At 44.2% G+C, this 19,019-nt stretch overlaps 8 non-coding genes across 8 annotated transcripts; 3 read left to right on the top strand and 5 right to left on the bottom strand.

Annotated features, from left to right (window-relative positions):
- Positions 1 to 1,136: 1,136 nt before the first annotated feature.
- On the bottom strand, positions 1,137 to 1,209 carry trnar-ucg (transfer RNA arginine (anticodon UCG)). The gene has a single exon. It is a non-coding gene; the product is annotated as a tRNA-Arg (tRNA).
- Positions 1,210 to 2,402: 1,193 nt separating this feature from the next.
- On the top strand, positions 2,403 to 2,476 carry trnan-guu (transfer RNA asparagine (anticodon GUU)). The gene has a single exon. It is a non-coding gene; the product is annotated as a tRNA-Asn (tRNA).
- A 1,536-nt stretch (positions 2,477 to 4,012) lies between these two features.
- On the top strand, positions 4,013 to 4,094 carry trnas-uga (transfer RNA serine (anticodon UGA)). Its single transcript has one exon. It is a non-coding gene; the product is annotated as a tRNA-Ser (tRNA).
- Positions 4,095 to 5,644: 1,550 nt separating this feature from the next.
- trnar-ucg (transfer RNA arginine (anticodon UCG)) lies at positions 5,645 to 5,717 on the bottom strand. Its single transcript has one exon. It is a non-coding gene; the product is annotated as a tRNA-Arg (tRNA).
- A 4,755-nt stretch (positions 5,718 to 10,472) lies between these two features.
- On the bottom strand, positions 10,473 to 10,545 carry trnar-ccu (transfer RNA arginine (anticodon CCU)). Its single transcript has one exon. It is a non-coding gene; the product is annotated as a tRNA-Arg (tRNA).
- Positions 10,546 to 16,802: 6,257 nt separating this feature from the next.
- On the bottom strand, positions 16,803 to 16,875 carry trnar-acg (transfer RNA arginine (anticodon ACG)). Its single transcript has one exon. It is a non-coding gene; the product is annotated as a tRNA-Arg (tRNA).
- Positions 16,876 to 18,038: 1,163 nt separating this feature from the next.
- Positions 18,039 to 18,112, bottom strand: trnat-ggu (transfer RNA threonine (anticodon GGU)). Its single transcript has one exon. It is a non-coding gene; the product is annotated as a tRNA-Thr (tRNA).
- Positions 18,113 to 18,491: 379 nt separating this feature from the next.
- Positions 18,492 to 18,573, top strand: trnat-ggu (transfer RNA threonine (anticodon GGU)). The gene has a single exon. It is a non-coding gene; the product is annotated as a tRNA-Thr (tRNA).
- Positions 18,574 to 19,019: the final 446 nt, after the last annotated feature.

The following is a 19,019-nucleotide window of genomic DNA, read 5'->3' as shown; positions in this document are numbered from 1 at the left end:
AGCTGTAATTGCATTTTTGTTTAATAGAAGATCAAATCTACTCGCATGTACCAGCACCTTACAGTTTATTGATGTTAATTCTGTTTAAGTAATAAGATTGCTAACGATGTTGGACTTTAGCCGGTGTTTTTTAGAACAAATTGCTTACACTTCTGTAAGGAATACGCAGTACGTGCCTTTGTCAGTCATTGCTCACCATACCTGTAACTTTCTTATCTAACTCACTTCCTCAAATGGTGAAGGTCCACAAACATAAATGAAAAAAAAACCCTTGTTGTAGATGAGGTGCACAAAAAAGCAGCCCCTGATAGTGTATAACACATTTATACTATTGCAGAGACACATGTAACATATATATACTGTATATATGAAACAGAAATAGAAACAGAAACAGGAATCGCTTACTCACCTGGAGAATCTCTGTAGGAATATCTAGCATTTATCAATGGAAATAAAAGCTGCTTTAATACAGTGCATGTTCAAACTCAAACCCTCAGCTGCTGTTCTTGTTTGTTTTGGGACAAATTGCAACTGAGCATCGCATGAGCCGTTACGTACCCTTATCTGTTAGGGAATTTCAAGGGAGGAGTTAGGTCAGAATGGGTAGGCTGCAAAACAACAAGTAAAGATTTATTCCAAGATGAAACGTTGTGGCGGTTTTCTTATCTTTTCAGCATGGACTAAACTTTTACGTGTTCCTTATATGCTATATATGTATATATTAGCACCAATGTCGTTCTTAAAAACTAACATGAAATTGTCAGGGACATTCAGCTATATACAAAGACGAGACAGACAAAGTAATAATTCTGTATTAACGTGGCCTACATATTGACGCAATGATCAAACTGACTGACATGTTCTGATTCAGATCCCCTGCAGTTCATGCCAATTAGAACAATAGCAATGCTGAGTCCTCCCCACCCTACTGAGCACAAATTCAGCTGCTCTCCAGTTCTGTTCTGCATGTTTTTTCATTGCAATTGAGCTCGGAGCTGGAGATGATCTCCATACAGTTCTGTGTTCACCAGCCCGCACTTGCGTGCTAATTTACGGGTTGTGGCAAATGCTTTTCTATAGTTCATATACATGACGGCAACCTGTTACCTAGGAACCTGAGAGGTTTAAAAGCCTCACGAGCCAGGCAGGACTCGAACCTACAATCTTCTGATCCGAAGTCAGACGCGTTATCCATTACGCCACTGGCCCATAGAACATGCGCTTGCACTCCACCACAGAGAGCTCTACACTGCTACTAGTAGTACACTTCCCCATCTAAATTTTCACAGCAAGAAACTTGTGTTTCCTACTATTTTTGTCAGGTTTAAAATATCATCTCCTTAAAACAGAAAAAGTGTTGATGTGTTGTGCTGAAATTCCGATTGATTTTGAATTCAAAGAAAAAAGGTTTTCTTCCAAAACACCATGAAATTGTCACATCTTGCAGACAATAGGTGTATTCCATGTTGAAAAGAGAAGAAAGAAAACCATGGAGCCTTTTACAGGTGTGAGGCTTCTTCAGGTGTGAGAAGACCTCACAGTCGAAACGCTGTGTTTCCGTTCTTCTCTTTTCAGCATGCAATAAACCTAGTACTTGTTCCTTTGCAGCCGAGGCATGCTGACGTAGCTACCCAGCTGAACATCTTGCAGACTCTACAGTACTTCTCTCCTGTAGAAGTAAAGCAGGGCTTGCTGGGTGAGCTTTTGCTCCGGTAAATTAGGTCACGTGTCATGTTAAATCACTTCTTCTAAACACAACATTTGCTGGTGCTAGCTTTCCCCATGAAAAGAGACATTTCCCTTACAGTACATGACATATCGTTTTTATTCTATCAATAAGTATAGAAATTAAACAAAAGAAAAAATGGTGTCGCCAAAGAATGCACAGCTCTGTCGCCTTGGGGAGGTGTCAAGGGCATTGAGCTCCTTGGACATGAAAAGTGCCCGATAAATGCCATTTCTCATCATTTCTCTTGGCGTCAGTTCTGCTATTAAATGGGACGGAGGCAACGGGTTCAGAGAGCAGGTTAAGTGCACACCGAACGCAGATGTGTCCAAGTGTCTGTAAAAGCGCGGTGCTCCGCTGGCGCTGTTCCCTAGTGGCTTAAAGTGCCCGCCTAGTAAGCAGGCGATCCTGGGTCTAAATACCAGCGGTGCCTCTCTCCGTGTCTTGTTGTGCCGAATGTCTCATTTCAGACAAACATGTACAGCTTGGTTCAGTTTAATGCAAGAATTCATTTCCTTTCTGGAATAACTTGTTTTTGAAGAAATCCATACAGCTTGTGAAAGATGAAATCCATTTCTTGGTTGTCAGTGGAAAAAGATTGCCGGCTGCAAGAAGCGCAAGTGATTGTTTTCTTTGACCATAAACCTGCAAATGTAGGGAGCACAAGCGGCCGTCAGTCTCTGTGGCGCAATCGGTTAGCGCGTTCGGCTGTTAACCGAAAGGTTGGTGGTTCAAGCCCACCCAGGGACGCATGTCTCAGTTTTTCCAATGTAAACATCATCACCGCTAAAGAAGATGGCGCAGAAGGCTCCACAGTCGAAACGTTGTGCTTCTTTTCTTCTCTTTTCAGCATGGAGTAAACCTTTGCTTGATCCTTTGCAGCCTACGCATGCTGACACAGCTACCTTTCTCTTAACGCACCTCAATCATTATTCACCAAAACCATCAGCAGAATGTGTCGCCTTTGTGGTGATGTCACTCCTCTGCTTCACAAATGTCCTTAGTGACGGACCATTTCTTTCTGCCATTTTTCCGGAGCGGTTATTGATTGCTCCATCATTTCCCTCATACTTTCCATCCCTAGATTGAAAAAAAAAAACAGAAACAGGCTGACAGGACGACAATCAAATTGCAAAAACTCATCAAAGCACTCGATAGAGTATTTGAATCCACAAGTAGCTACGAGCAACTTTGTCCTGGCTTGTATGAAAGTCGGAAAATGTCAAAAAGACAAAGATGGTGGCTTTTTCATATCTGTTCTTTTATTTTTAGTTCGTTGGCTCTTCTGTCCATTGTCCTCCTGCCTGGCTCTTGACCTGTGACTGTCTGAACGCACACATTAGACTTTCAGGCGGGGGATTTGTCCTGAGCCTCTGTGAAAGACCCACCCACCCCCATAAATAACTGCTCTAGAAACACATGAATGCAAAACTAAACCACAGCTTAAAGAGGAGCTCCAACTCAGTGCCATACTAATGTAAACGAAGTAATACTAAGACATGTTCTTATGGATTTGTCTTACCTTGAGATATGTAATTGGATTTCAGGATTAACTTCCTCATTCAATGTACTGGTGATTCTTTGCCTGGTCAGTACCTGGGTGGGAGACCTCCAGCGAACAATTAAGCTTGCTGCTGGAAGTGGTGTTAAGAGACTCTTAGGATCTTCCAGAGGTGTCTGTCCAATAGCACTAGTTGCCTTAGAGCTGGCTCAAACATTGCTCAAGAGTCTACCTTTCACAGATGCGCAAAGATGAATGATGGGGGTGCACGCTTCAAGGAGCCTTCCAACTGTAGGGACCGATTAGAGACGATCCGTAGCATGTGTTCATTTCCATATACGCCCCGTGTCTCAACGGTAGGACAGAGTCAAATACTGCCTCGACACGTAACAGCGTTATATTAAACCGCAGGACTTGAGGGCTGTTTTGTTTGAATGTTCAAGGCATTGGTAAGAGCGTAGGTCAAGGGCCATTGGTGCATCTCCTGTAACTGGAGTAAAAATGCTATTCAAAGTGCAGTGACTAAAATCGTCGTCCAGATGTCTCTGTTGTTGATTGCTTTCTGTCTAAGAACGTTCTGTTTTCATGTCCGAACGGGGAGACTTTATCATTCCAACTTGAAGCCACCCTTAAGTCCTCTGAGGTGTGTGTGTGTGTGCTTGCACGTATGGCGTAAAAGGTTTCTTAAACGGAGAGCGAACTTGAAAAAAGTTGCCTCCGCTGCCGCCGCCGCCTCGCACTCCCTGTTCGATTGTAGCAAGAAGGCAGCGGCCGCGGCGCTTGCTGTAGTCGTGGCCGAGTGGTTAAGGTGACGGACTTGAAATCCGTTGGGGTCTCCCCGCGCAGGTTCAAATCCTGCCGACTACGGCGTCCTTTGCATTTGGTTGCGTGCGTGCGTGTAAAAGGACCAGCGCCGTTTCGTTTTCGCTGGGACCTTTAACACTCTAAATCGCCTGGACCCACAGCCTGTGAAATCGATTCTTCAGCACCCACGATGGACGCTTTGCCGCTGGACACAGAGAACGATGCTTTTCTGCAACGAGCTTTCCAGCTGAATTTTCTCGGCAGCTCCGTACTGAACCTGTTCTCCATTGCAACATAGCGGAGGCTCGTCACGTCTATAGCAAGGCTGTGTAGGACCGCATACGCCACAGTGACTTGTACACAGACCACATGAAAGGCAAGCAAAATACACTTTTAAAATTCCAAAGACTCACAAGGTCAGAGAAACAGCGATGACCTGAACAGATCTGTTACAGAAGTCTAGGTTGACCTTTTTAGAGCTGTAATTGCATTTTTGTTTAATAGAAGATCAAATCTACTCGCATGTACCAGCACCTTACAGTTTATTGATGTTAATTCTGTTTAAGTAATAAGATTGCTAACGATGTTGGACTTTAGCCGGTGTTTTTTAGAACAAATTGCTTACACTTCTGTAAGGAATACGCAGTACGTGCCTTTGTCAGTCATTGCTCACCATACCTGTAACTTTCTTATCTAACTCACTTCCTCAAATGGTGAAGGTCCACAAACATAAATGAAAAAAAAACCCTTGTTGTAGATGAGGTGCACAAAAAAGCAGCCCCTGATAGTGTATTACACATTAATACTATTGCAGAGACACATGTAACATATATATACTGTATATATGAAACAGAAATAGAAACAGAAACAGGAATCGCTTACTCACCGAGAGAATCTCTGTAGGAATATCTAGCATTTATCAATGGAAATAAAAGCTGCTTTAATACAGTGCATGTTCAAACTCAAACCCTCAGCTGCTGTTCTTGTTTGTTTTGGGACAAATTGCAACTGAGCATCGCATGAGCCGTTACGTACCCTTATCTGTTAGGGAATTTCAAGGGAGGAGTTAGGTCAGAATGGGTAGGCTGCAAAACAACAAGTAAAGATTTATTCCAAGATGAAACGTTGTGGCGGTTTTCTTATCTTTTCAGCATGGACTAAACTTTTACGTGTTCCTTATATGCTATATATGTATATATTAGCACCAATGTCGTTCTTAAAAACTAACATGAAATTGTCAGGGACATTCAGCTATATACAAAGACGAGACAGACAAAGTAATAATTCTGTATTAACGTGGCCTACATATTGACGCAATGATCAAACTGACTGACATGTTCTGATTCAGATCCCCTGCAGTTCATGCCAATTAGAACAATAGCAATGCTGAGTCCTCCCCACCCTACTGAGCACAAATTCAGCTGCTCTCCAGTTCTGTTCTGCATGTTTTTTCATTGCAATTGAGCTCGGAGCTGGAGATGATCTCCATACAGTTCTGTGTTCACCAGCCCGCACTTGCGTGCTAATTTACGGGTTGTGGCAAATGCTTTTCTATAGTTCATATACATGACGGCAACTTGTTACCTAGGAACCTGAGAGGTTTAAAAGCCTCACGAGCCAGGCAGGACTCGAACCTACAATCTTCTGATCCGAAGTCAGACGCGTTATCCATTACGCCACTGGCCCATAGAACATGCGCTTGCACTCCACCACAGAGAGCTCTACACTGCTACTAGTAGTACACTTCCCCATCTAAATTTTCACAGCAAGAAACTTGTGTTTCCTACTATTTTTGTCAGGTTTAAAATATCATCTCCTTAAATCAGAAAAAGTGTTGATGTGTTGTGCTGAAATTCCGATTGATTTTGAATTCAAAGAAAAAAGGTTTTCTTCCAAAACACCATGAAATTGTCACATCTTGCAGACAATAGGTGTATTCCATGTTGAAAAGAGAAGAAAGAAAACCATGGAGCCTTTTACAGGTGTGAGGCTTCTTCAGGTGTGAGAAGACCTCACAGTCGAAACGCTGCGTTTCCGTTCTTCTCTTTTCAGCATGCAATAAACCTAGTACTTGTTCCTTTGCAGCCGAGGCATGCTGACGTAGCTACCCAGCTGAACATCTTGCAGACTCTACAGTACTTCTCTCCTGTAGAAGTAAAGCAGGGCTTGCTGGGTGAGCTTTTGCTCCGGTAAATTAGGTCACGTGTCATGTTAAATCACTTCTTCTAAACACAACATTTGCTGGTGCTAGCTTTCCCCATGAAAAGAGACATTTCCCTTACAGTACATGACATATCGTTTTTATTCTATCAATAAGTATAGAAATTAAACAAAAGAAAAAATGGTGTCGCCAAAGAATGCACAGCTCTGTCGCCTTGGGGAGGTGTCAAGGGCATTGAGCTCCTTGGACATGAAAAGTGCCCGATAAATGCCATTTCTCATCATTTCTCTTGGCGTCAGTTCTGCTATTAAATGGGACGGAGGCAACGGGTTCAGAGAGCAGGTTAAGTGCACACCGAACGCAGATGTGTCCAAGTGTCTGTAAAAGCGCGGTGCTCCGCTGGCGCTGTTCCCTAGTGGCTTAAAGTGCCCGCCTAGTAAGCAGGCGATCCTGGGTCTGAATACCAGCGGTGCCTCTCTCCGTGTCTTGTTGTGCCGAATGTCTCATTTCAGACAAACATGTACAGCTTGGTTCAGTTTAATGCAAGAATTCATTTCCTTTCTGGAATAACTTGTTTTTGAAGAAATCCATACAGCTTGTGAAAGATGAAATCCATTTCTTGGTTGTCAGTGGAAAAAGATTGCCGGCTGCAAGAAGCGCAAGTGATTGTTTTCTTTGACCATAAACCTGCAAATGTAGGGTGCACAAAAGACTGTCAGACTCTGTGGTGCTGAAAAGTTGGTGGTTCAAGCCCCTCCAGTATGCGTGTCTCAGTTTTTCCAATGTAAACATCATCACCATCGCTAAAGAAGATGGCGCAGAAGGCTCCACAGTCGAAACGTTGTGCTTCTTTTCTTCTCTTTTCAGCATGGAGTAAACCTTTGCTTTATCCTTTGCAGCCTAAGCATGCTGACGCAGCTACCTTTCTCTTAACACGCCTCAATCATTATTCACCAAAACGATCAGCAGAATAAGTCGCCTTTGTGGTGATGTCACTCCTCTGCTTCACAAATGTCCTTAGTGACGGACCATTTCTTTCTGCCATTTTTCCGGAGCGGTTATTGATTGCTCCATCATTTCCCTCATACTTTCCATCCCTAGATTGAAAAAAAAAAAACAGAAACAGGCTGACAGGACGACAATCAAATTGCAAAAACTCATCAAAGCACTCGATAGAGTATTTGAATCCACAAGTAGCTACGAGCAACTTTGTCCTGGCTTGCATGAAAGTCGGAAAATGTCAAAAAGAAAAAGATGGTGGCTTTTTCATATCTGTTCTTTTATTTTTAGTTCGTTGGCTCATCTGTCCATTGTCCTCCTGCCTGGCTCTTGACCTGTGACTGTTTGAACGCACACAGTAGACTTTCATGCAGGGGATTTGTCCTGAGCCTCTGTGAAGGACCCACCCACCCCCATAAATAACTGCTCTAGAAACACATGAATGCAAAACTAAACCACAGCTTAAAGAGGAGCTTGTCATGACCGCCAGGCAGTTAAGACCAACTCTTAAGCAATCTAAACAGCACCAGCAGAGGGTGATTATTAACAAACGCCGCCACACGAGTTAACCCACCTGCACACACTCCACCGTGGGGTACGCAGTGCTATTTTTACCATCTTTACTTGCTTCCCGCTGGTATTGAGTCTACTCCTTGAGAGCTCTACCTGGCGTTTTTTCCATTACCTCGTTTATTCTGGATATTGGACTCCCCTTCTGCCTTTTCGACTTTGGACCTCGCCTCTCACCTCGGACTGTTTGCCACCAGTGTTCTCCCTGGATTACGACTTACCTTACGCCTCTTGACCACGAAACAAAGCAAAGCAGAGCAAAACAAAATGAACAAACGAAAAGCCTCACGTCCCGCACTTGCGTGTTACGCCGTTACGTGCCCAAGCGGTATTGTAATTCATCTTAGCACTGCACCCCGGGGCGTACGGTATATGGGAACGAGCACACGCCATAAATCGTCTCGAATCACTCCCTACAGCTGTAAGGCACCTTGAAGCGTGCACCCCCAACATTTTTCTTTGCGCATCTGTGAAAGGTAAACTCTTGAGCAAACTCTGAACCAGCTCTAAGGAAACTAATCCGATTAGACGTTACTTTGACTCATCCTTTAAGGGAACCTTGTTAATTGGAGAAATCAATGATTTCGAATGAATTCTGTATGCGTTAAAAGACAGCTATACACAGAAAACATGCAGGACACTTCTCATGATGTTTCCCGAGCCGAAACACAGTGCGTTTTTCCAAGCCCTCTGACAAAGCCCGCCCACTGAAAACTGCAGCAGATCGTGTAAAGACGTTCAACTTTGTAACTACTGCACGCACAGGAAGCAGAATAAATTCCTCTTTTCAAACTGTCAAAGGTTTGCTTTGCGAACACTGCAGGACATCGCACAATCTCTTTTGAATGGGGACAAACGATTTCTTATGGGGCACAGTAAGTACAGACGTTTAAAAAGCTCCACTCATGCCGACGATGCAGCATGAAGAAGCGCAACCTAACGTTTGCATTCCTAGCAAATTCCTTTTATTTTTTGATAAATAAAGACAGTCTTGTTTAACAAACAACACACACAACATTTTACATTGTCAATTCAATTCAAATCAATGTATTTCTATATAGCACCTTTCACAACAAGGTTGTCCCAAGGCACTTAACAATGCAAGTTGTTAAGAGCCTTGTGTCTAATATGCCGCCTAGGTAACGTGCTGTCTCTTTGAGGCAGATGTTTAAATCCTCTGAGTTAAGTGCTGAAGTTATAGTAGTCCTATCAGTATTGTTGCCTCCGATCAACAGATCCTCATTTTTCTCAGAGTTGAGTAACAAAAAGTTTTCACACATCCAAGTATTTCCTTCCTTAATGCATTTAACTAAAGTGATAATAGAAGAGTTGTCATTTGGTGGAAACAAAATGTTTATTTGAGTGTCATCAGCATATGAATGAAAGTTCATATTATTTTTTCTTATTATCCTACCTAGCAGCAGCATGTAGAGAGAGAGAGCAATATTGGTCCCGGCACTGATCCATCTGGTACCCCAAATTGAACTGGTGACGTTGATGAAGCAGTACAATTATTAGATATTTGAACATAATGAAAACGATGAGTAAAATGTGAAGTAAACCACTGAAGGACGGTTCCAGATAAGCCAACCTCAAACTCAAGCCTGTGTAACAAAACAGAGAGGTCAACCGTGTCAAAGGCAGCTCTAAGATCTAGAAGCAAAGCACAAGCACTGTTGCATTCCCTGCATCAGTAGCTAAGAGAATATCATTTACGACTCTTGTTAATGCAGTTTCAGAAACCAGACTAAAATTTCTCAAGTATATTATTTGAATCCAGATATGATTGACGTTGGGCAACAACTATTCTCCCAAGACTTTTAGATTGAAATGGGACCTTTGAGACAGGCCTGTAGTTGTTAAGAACTTGTTGATCCAAATTTGACTTCTTAAGAGCGGTCTAACAACCGCTACCTTAAATTGATCAGGTACAACGCCTGACGCAAGCGATGCATTCATCATACTAATTATAGGTCCTGCCAGTCCTTCGAGGGAATCTTTGACTAGCTGAGTGGGGATGGGATCTAGCGAACAGGTGGTTGACTTTGTCTTACGTCTGTGTTTATGAGTCCACCATAAGAAGAAATCTGAACAGGAGTGGTGATCATGCGAGGTCACCATGGAGGAAACCACTGCTCTCCCCCCCAAAAAAACCACCACTGCCCCTCTCAAGTTTGCTAAAGACCACATGGATGTTCCACAGCAACTCCTGGAACAATGTTCTGTGGACAGTGACAAAAGTTGAACATGTTGGTAAATGTGCACAACGTTATGTTTGGAGATAACAAAACACTGCATACCAACTCCAAAACCTCATCCCACCTGGGAAGCATAGCGGAGGCTGTACGGCTTGCAATCATCGAGGGACCGATGAATTCCAAGATGTATCAGGAAATTCTACAGCAGAATGTCAGGGTGTCTGCCTGTGATCTAAAACTCGAAAGACGCTGGGTCATGCAGCATGACAAAAACAAAGGAGTACATCAACAACAGAGTGGCTGAAACAATAGAAATTCCGTATTTTGGGATGGCCGAGTAAGAGTCCTGACCCCAATCCCATTGAAGTGCTGTGGCGTGATCTGAAGCAGGCCGTTCAGTGCAAGACATCTCCCAACTGTATGTGAGAGAAAAGCAGAGACGCTCACTGAGTAAGGTGGGGTTGCAGCTTTGCAAATCAAAAGGACATTTGTACGCTCAAAAAGGGACAGTAGCACCCCAGATGGGACTCGAACCCACAATCCCTGGCTTAGGAGGCCAGTGCCTTATCCATTAGGCCACTGGGGCACACTGGGTTGGGTCGATCACGCTGATGAAGAGCCAGTTTTTTTTTTCCTTTGCTTTTTCAAAGGGATCCCCAAAATTAGGAAAGTTAGGCAGCAGAAGGTTTACTGTGACCTGAGAAGGACCGGCATCCAATCACGGTGGTACACACACACACGCTCTCACTCATCTGAGCTACACGGCTACCAAGATGATCTCAGGTGCGCCGAGCTGGTACGGAACATATTGAACTGATCGACGGCGAATTGTCTCTCAGACAGGCTTTTCACCTCTGAGCTCCCTGACTGACAGTAATCAGCTAGGTAGTGAAACAGTCAGCTGCTTCTAAACCTTAAACAGTTGCATCTCGGTGCTTCCACGGAGAGATGATTTGAAAGCCGAACATCGCCCATTGGGAACACCTTACTATCACTAGGTTAAGAGACTCTTAAGGTCTTGCAGAGGTGCCTGTCTAATAGCATGCGCTTTGCAAGCTATAGGTGTTTAGGCTGAGGCAGAATGCCTGTTAACAAAATGTTTTTCTAAAGGGGCCTCGCACTCTTTTCCAAGCAATGGTCACCATCCCCACCGAGTGTCACAACGTAGTCATGTCCTAGGATGTCACCTGTTAGTCTCCATTTGTCTGCCACCAACACTTTAGGTTACGGGGTCACAACCGCACCCCGGAGAGCAGAGGAGCCGTTGTCGTTCTGGCGGCGCAGATTGGGCTGAAGGTGGGGCGCTTGAATCTCGCTGTTGGAGGCCGTCTGAAACTGACCCAAGCCTTTCCCTTGAATTAAATGTAAATAAATAAATGAACCCCAGATGCACATGGAATCAATCACGTGTTTCCTTTGAGCCGTTTCAAAGACTGCTCCAGAGTTTACCTTGCACAGATGCGCAAAGATTAATGATGGGGGTGCACGCTTCCAGGCGCCTTACAACTGTAGGGACTGATTAGAGACAATTCGTAGCGTGTGTTCGTTTCCATATACGCCCCGTGTTGCAATGGTAGGATGAAGTCAAATACGGCTTGGACGCGTAACGGCATTCTATCCAACTGCAGGACTTGAGGGTTTTTTGTGCTTTGTTCTGTTTTCGTTGACATCGCATTCGTAAGAGCGTCAAAAAAAGGCAATTCCAGCATCTAACACGAATAAAAGGGCTATTGAAACTGCAGGGCTGCGCAGCTTCTAAAATCCTTGCACACAATTCTCCGTTATTGTTACTTCCTTCTTTCTGTCTAACAAAGTTCCCTTTTCCTGACCGGACGGGGAGACTTTATCATTCCAACTTGAAGCCAGCCTTAAGTCCTCTGAGGCGCATTTGTCTGCTAGCATGCATTTTGTGAAAGTTTTTTTTGTTGTTGTTAAACGGAAAGCGACTTTGAAAAAGGTTTCCGCCGCTGCCCGGCACTCTATGTTAGACTGCATCAAAAAGGCAGTGGCGGCGGCGGCGGCCGAGTGGTTAGGGCGATGGACTAGAAATCCATTGGGGTCTCCCTGCGAAGCTTCGAGTCCTGCCGCCTACGGTGTCGTCGTGTGTCTGCGCAACAAAGGAAAAGCACCTGTTTCACTTTTCCCGCAACTTTTAAAACGCGAATGATCTGGATTTCTACATGATTGGCTCTTAAAATGTGATCTGATCTTCATCTGACGCATAATAATAAATAAAGACAGTCTTGTTTAACAAACAACACACACAACATTTTACATTGTCAATTCAGTTCAAATCAATGTATTTCTATATAGCACCTTTCACAACAAGGTTGTCTCAAGGCACTTAACAATGCAAGTTGTTAAGAGCCTTGTGTCTAATATGCCACTTAGGTTACGTGCTGTCTCTTTGAGGCAAATGTTTAAATCCTCTGAGTTAAGTGCTGAAGTTATAGTAGTCCTATCAGTATTGTTGCCTCCGATCAACAGATCCTCATTTTTCTCAGAGTTGAGTAACAAAAAGTTTTCACACATCCAAGTCTTTCCTTCATTAATGCATTTAACTAAAGTGATAATAGAAAAGTTGTCGTTTGGTGTGAACAAAATGTTTATTTGAGTGTCATCAGCATATGAATGAAAGTTCATATTATTTTTTCGTATTATCCTACCTAGCAGCAGCATGTAGAGAGAGAGAGCAATATTGGCCCCGGCACTGATCCGTCTGGTACCCCAAATTGAACTGGTGACGTTGATGAAGCAGTACAATTATTAGATATTTGAACATAATGAAAACGATGAGTAAAATGTGAAGTAAACCACTGAAGGACGGTTCCAGATAAGCCAACCTCAAACTCAAGCCTGTGTAACAAAACAGAGAGGTCAACCGTGTCAAAGGCAGCTCTAAGATCTAGAAGCACAAGCACTGTTGCATTCCCCACATCAGTAGCTAAGAGAATATCATTTACGACTCTCGTTAATGCAGTTTCAGAAAGCAGATTGAAATTTCTCAAGTATATTATTTGAATCCAGATACGATTGACATTGGGCAACAACTATTCTCTCAAAACTTTTAGATTGAAATGGGACCTTTGAGACAGGCCTGTAGTTGTTAAGAACTTGTGGATCCAAATTTGACTTCTTAAGGAGCGGTCTAACAACCGCTACCTTAAATTGATCAGGTACAACGCCTGACGCAAGCGATGCATTCATCATACTAATTATAGGTCCTGCCAGTCCTTCGAGGGAATCTTTGACTAGCTGAGTGGGGATGGGATCTAGCGAACAGGTGGTTGACTTTGTCTTACGTCTGTGTCCATGAGTCCACCATAAGAAGAAATCTGAACAGGAGCGGTGATCATGCGAGGTCACCACGGAGGAAACCACTGCTCTCCCCCCAAAAAAAACCACCACTGCCCCTCTCAAGTTTGCTAAAGACCACATGGATGTTCCACAGCAACTCCTGGAACAATGTTCTGTGGACAGACATGACAAAAGTTGAACTTGTTGGTAAATGTGCACAGCGTTATGTTTGGAGATAACAAAACACTGCATACCAACTCCAAAACCTCATCCCACCTGGGAAACATGGCGGAGGCTGTACGGCTTGCAATCATCGAGGGACCGATGAATTCCAAGATGTATCAGGAAATTCTACAGCAGAATGTCAGGGTGTCTGCCTGTGATCTAAAACTCGAAAGAGGCTGGGTCATGCAGCATGACAAAAACAAAGGAGTACATCAACAACAGAGTGGCTGAAACAGAAGAAATTCCGTATTTTGGGATGGCCAAGTAAGAGTCCTGACCCCAATCCCATTGAAGTGCTGTGGCGTGATCTGAAGCAGGCCGTTCAGCGCAAGACATCCCAAAAATATACATGAACTGAAACAGTTTTGCATAGAGGAATAGGCCAAAATACCTCCTAACCGCTGCTCAGGTCTGACCAGCCGCTACAGAAAGTGGGGATTGAGGTTTTTGTCATAAAGGAGGTTCCACTAGCTCCTTAATATAAGGGTTCACGTACTTTTTCCATCAATGACCTTGATTGTTTAAACCATTTGGTCAATAAAGAAACAGCAATGTCAAATGTTGGGCGTGTGTTGTTTGTTAAATCAGACTCTCTTTATTAATTATTATGACTTAGATAAAGATAAGATCACATGTTAGGAGCCATTCATGCAGAAATACACATCATTCCGAAGGGCTGTTTACAAAAGTTTTTCTCCCAACTGTATGTGAGAGAAAAGAAGAGACGCTCACTGAGTAAGGTGGGGTTGTAGCTTTGCAAATCAAAAGGACATTTGTACGCTCAAAATGGGACAGGAGCACCCCAGATGGTACTCAAACCCACAATCCCTGGCTTAGGAGGCCAGTGTCTTAGCCATTAGGCCACTGCGCCACACTGGGTGAGGTCGATCATGCTGATGAAGAGCCAGTTTTTTTTCCTTTGCTTTTTCAAAGGGATCCCCAAAATTAGGGAAGTTAGGCAGCAGAAGGTTTACTGTAACCTGAGAAGGACCGGCATCCAATCACGGTGGTACACACACACACGCTCTCACTCATCTGAGCTACACGGCTACCAAGATGATCTCAGTTGCGCCGAGCTGGTACGGAACATATTGAACTCATCGACGGCGAATTGTCTCTCAGACAGGCTTTTCACCTCTGAGCTCCCTGACTGACAGTAATCCGCTAGGTAGTGAAACAGTCAGCTGCTTCTAAGCCTTAAACAGCTGCATCTCGGCGCTTCCACAGAGAGATGATTTGAAAGCCAAACATCGCCCATTGGGAACACCTTACTATCACTAGTTTAAGAGACTCTTAAGGTCTTGCAGAGGTGCCTGTCTAATAGCATGCGCTTTGCAAGCTATAGGTGTTTGGACTAAGGCAGAATGCCTGTTAACAAAATGTTTTTCTAAAGGGGCCTCGCACTCTTTTCCAAGCAATGGTCACCATCCCCACCGAGTGTCACAATGTAGTCATGTCCTAGGACATCACCTGTTAGTCTCCATTTGTCTGCCACCAACACTTTAGGTTACGGGGTCACAACCGCACCCCGGAGACCAGAGGAGCCGTTGGCGTTCTGGCGGCGCAGATTGGGCTGAAGGTGGGGCGCTTGAATCTCGCTGTTGGAGGCCGTCTGAAACTGACCCAAGCCTTTCCCTTGAATTAAATGTAAATAAGAAATGAACCCCAGATGCACATGGAATCAATCACGTGTTTCCTTTGAGCCGTTTCAGAGACTGCTACAGAGTTTACCTTGCACAGATGCGCAAAGATTAATGATGGGGGTGCACGCTTCCAGGCGTCTTACTACTGTAGGGAGTGATTGAGACAATTCGTAGCTTGTGCTCATTTCCCTCTATTCCCCGTGTTACAGTGGTAGGATGACGTAAATTCCTGCTTCGACACGTAACGGGACTATAATCAAGTGCAGGAGCTGAGGGCTTTAGTTTTGTTTCGTTTTCCATGGCGTTCGTAAGCGCGCAAATCAAAGGCAATTCCTGCGTCTAACACGAATGTAAATGCTTTTGAAAGTGCAGTGTGGTGCAGCTTGTAAAATCCTTGTCCACATTTTTGGTTTGTTGATGTTTTTTTCTGTCTGCCAAAGTTGCGTTTTGACATCCGGACTGGGGGACTTTATCATTTGAACGTGAAGCCAGCCTTAAACCCTCTGAGGCGTGTCTGTCTGCCGGCACGAATCTTGTGAAAGGTATTTTTTTTTAACGGAGAGCAACTTTAAAAAGGTTTCCGCAGCCACCTCGCAGTCCGTGTTTGATTATAGGAGGAATACGGCGGCGGCGAGTTCGCATTTGTCGTGCTCGAGTGGTTAAGGCGATGGGCTCGAAATGCGTTGGGGCTTCCCCGCGCAGGTTCGAAACCTGCCGACTCCGGCGTCTGCCGCACGTCGCCTTGTGCCTGCACGGCAGAGGCGAAGTGCCGCTTCTCCTTTCCTGGTACTATAACAACGCGAAATCGCTTGGACCCGCTGCCATTGAAATCAATTCTTCAGATAACCACACATTTTGCGTTCGCACCTCTGGTGCTCTACTTATACCTTTGAAAACCTAATGAATAAAGCTGAAAGAACCGACACGATATGTAGGTGCTGGTAAAGCACGCAGTAAAGAACTGTTAACAGCAAGGGTTTCAGTGGGTTAACTGAGGAGAAGGGCGTGATCGCTAATTGTTGACTTTTTATTTGGTGTTAGAAACACTCTTACTGTGCATGACGTGCAACAAATGTAGCCACAGAAATTGCATCACGCTTTCATGTATGCTATTGCAGACACCAACGTTGCCTAGATAGAAAACCGAAATAGCCGTGGGTTTGCTTGCTGGTCTGAAGGATCTCTCTTCGAATCTCTATCATTTGTCAATGGAAGTAAAAGGCGCTGCAATCTCATACGTTCAGAATCAAACCCGCAGCTGTTGTTCGACTTTATTTCTTGACTAATTACAACTGAGTGTCGCATGAGCAGTTACATAAACTTGTCTGGTATATTTGAACACAAATGCCGTTCTTCAATTAAAACTAACAGAACATTGTCAGGGACATTCAGTTCTATACAAACAAGAGACAGACAAGAGAATATTTCTACCGTTCATGTGGACTACGTGTTGACTTACTGATCGGAATAATTGAAAGGTTCGGGCTCATAGCCGATGCAGTGCGTGCTAATTAGAACAGCAACGCTGAACTCTCAGCACCGTACTGAGCCCAGGTGTTTTTCTAAAGCTGTCAGGTGCAGTTCATTTACATGAAGGAAATCTCTTACCGGGTACGATTACAATGCAGTAAGTAGCACAGACTACTTAGGGAGTAGCCAGATGCGTTTAAAAACGACCCGAGCCAGGCAGGAGTCGAACCTGCAATCTCCTGAGCCGTAGTCAGACGCGTTATCCATTGCGCCACTGGCCCCGGTGTGACACTGCAGGACTGTAACCCAGTGAGATCAGCACTGCAACTAGTAAAATATTACCCCCGGTCCATTCTTTACCAAAAGTGAGAAAGACCTGTTTTCTACATTTTGTCTGTTTTAAAACCATATCTCAAACCAAACCAAGAGTCTGTCTTTTGCACTGATATTCTGATTCATTTCGATTTCAAAGAAAAAAAAAACATTATCTTCCAAAGCATCATAAAATTGTCCCTTCCTCCAGACTCTACTTCTCTCTTGTAGTAGTACAGCAGACCTTTCCAGGTGAGCAGATCACAGAGTCCGAAATATGCTTCCTCCATCAAGAAAAGTACCTGAACATGACTCTGTCTTCATAAAAGCACCCCTGTAATAAAGAAATTAAATCCGAAATCAAGAGGGCAGTTGCCTACTGAAGTTCAAGAAGTCATCAATTTTAACCTAGCAACACATTAAAGGCTGCATCTATACAAGTACGATTCTAGAAATGCTCACCAGATTACGTTTTAAGAAGGAACTGCGCCTCAGGTTCCGCCGAGATCTTAACTTGGATGGCAGGATTCAGAGTCCGGAGTGCGGACTGATGGCGCACGGAGGGTCCACATACTGTGGATCCCTCAGTTTTCTTCCGCGTGTTTAAACCGCCAGCGTGTGACTCCCCTGTCCCCGTGACCTCATTGCTCTGCTCTCGCCTCTGTGCAGCTGAGCCCGACTCATGGTAAAGTGGAAAAAAGTATGCCCTCAACGTGGGATTTACTCTGGATCGAGGATAGATGTCACTTTTTTATCATTGAACAGGATGTATGTGATGTGGCGACTAGGTTCAATTTTGTATCCTCTTTAAAAGATTAAGGACTGGGGTGAGCGTGATTTACCACCCTTTCAGCTAAGAACCCGACATGCGGACCGTTTAAGCTGCATAGACTCGGTTGTTTAACTCGTCTCCGTTAGCAGGGTTAAGGTTAAAGAAAAAAAACATTGCTGACTTCTTTTTTTTTTTGCCAGCCGCCAGCGCTGATTAGCAAGGTTTGTATTTCATGTTTTGCAAGTTGCATCCATTTTAAGAAAAACAAGTCGCGTTAAAGACAGGAAATGAATACTTGCAAGTCTAGCCGTAGGCGGTTGTCTGTAAGGACCAGTTCTGTTTGAGAAAACAGAACAAAGAAGGCACCGCTGGGATTTGAACCCAGGATCTCCTATTTACCAGGCAGGCGCTTTAACCAACTAAGCCCCGGCGCCCCAGGAGCATTATCCTTTTGCAGCCACTTGGACACACCACTCAGACACATCTGCATTCGGTGTGTGCTCCGCCTGCTCGCTGAGCAAGTTGCCACCTTTACATACAATAGCAATATCAACACCAAGAGAAAGGGTGACAAATGGCTTTTATCTGGAACTTTTGATGTCCAAGGAGCTCAATTTGCTTTCTGTGTACAACAGGGCCACTGAACTCCACACTGGCCACTGAACCACAGCAGTGGCTTGCTGGCTTGACATCTCCTAAGGAAAATGTTGAAATTGCATGTGGAACAGGAAAATGACCCTCGAGTACGAGGGAAAAAAAAGAAAAAGATCATCTGGAGAGCGCCATCCCATGTCCGGACAGCCCAGTTTCATTGACAAGGTGGCTGAGTGGTTAAGGCGATGGACTGGTAATCCATTGTGCTCTGCAGACATGGGTTCGAATCCCATTCTCATCGCTCTCCATGTCTTACACGTTTGACGTTGGCCCTCCTGTTGTTTGCTCTGGTGCTAGAGCTGTACATTTTCTAGCGGTGGCTGAACATGGTATAGTGGGCCAACGTCGGTATCGAGCAGTGACAGTAACAGTACTTACTGCGCCCCATAAGAAATCGTTTGTCCCTGTTCAAAAGAGATTGTGCGATGTCCTGCAGCGTTCGGAAAGCAAACCTTTGACAGTTTGAAAAGAGGAATTTATTCTGCTTCCCGTGCCTGCAGTAGTTACAAAGTTGAACGTCTTTACACGATCTGCTGCAGTTTTCAGTGGGTGGGCTTTGTCAAATGGCTTGAAAAAACGCACTGTGTTTCGGCTCGGGAAACATCATTCATGAGCAGTGTCCTGCATGTTTTCTGTGTATAGCTGTCTTTTAACGCATACAGAATTCATTCGAAATCATTGATTTCT

The sequence above is a fragment of the Lepisosteus oculatus genome, unplaced genomic scaffold (genome assembly GCF_040954835.1).
Source record: "Lepisosteus oculatus isolate fLepOcu1 unplaced genomic scaffold, fLepOcu1.hap2 HAP2_SCAFFOLD_137, whole genome shotgun sequence".
NCBI lineage: Eukaryota > Metazoa > Chordata > Actinopteri > Semionotiformes > Lepisosteidae > Lepisosteus > Lepisosteus oculatus.
The sequence above is the reverse complement of the archived record's forward strand: the minus strand, read 5'-3'. Positions and strand labels throughout refer to the sequence as shown.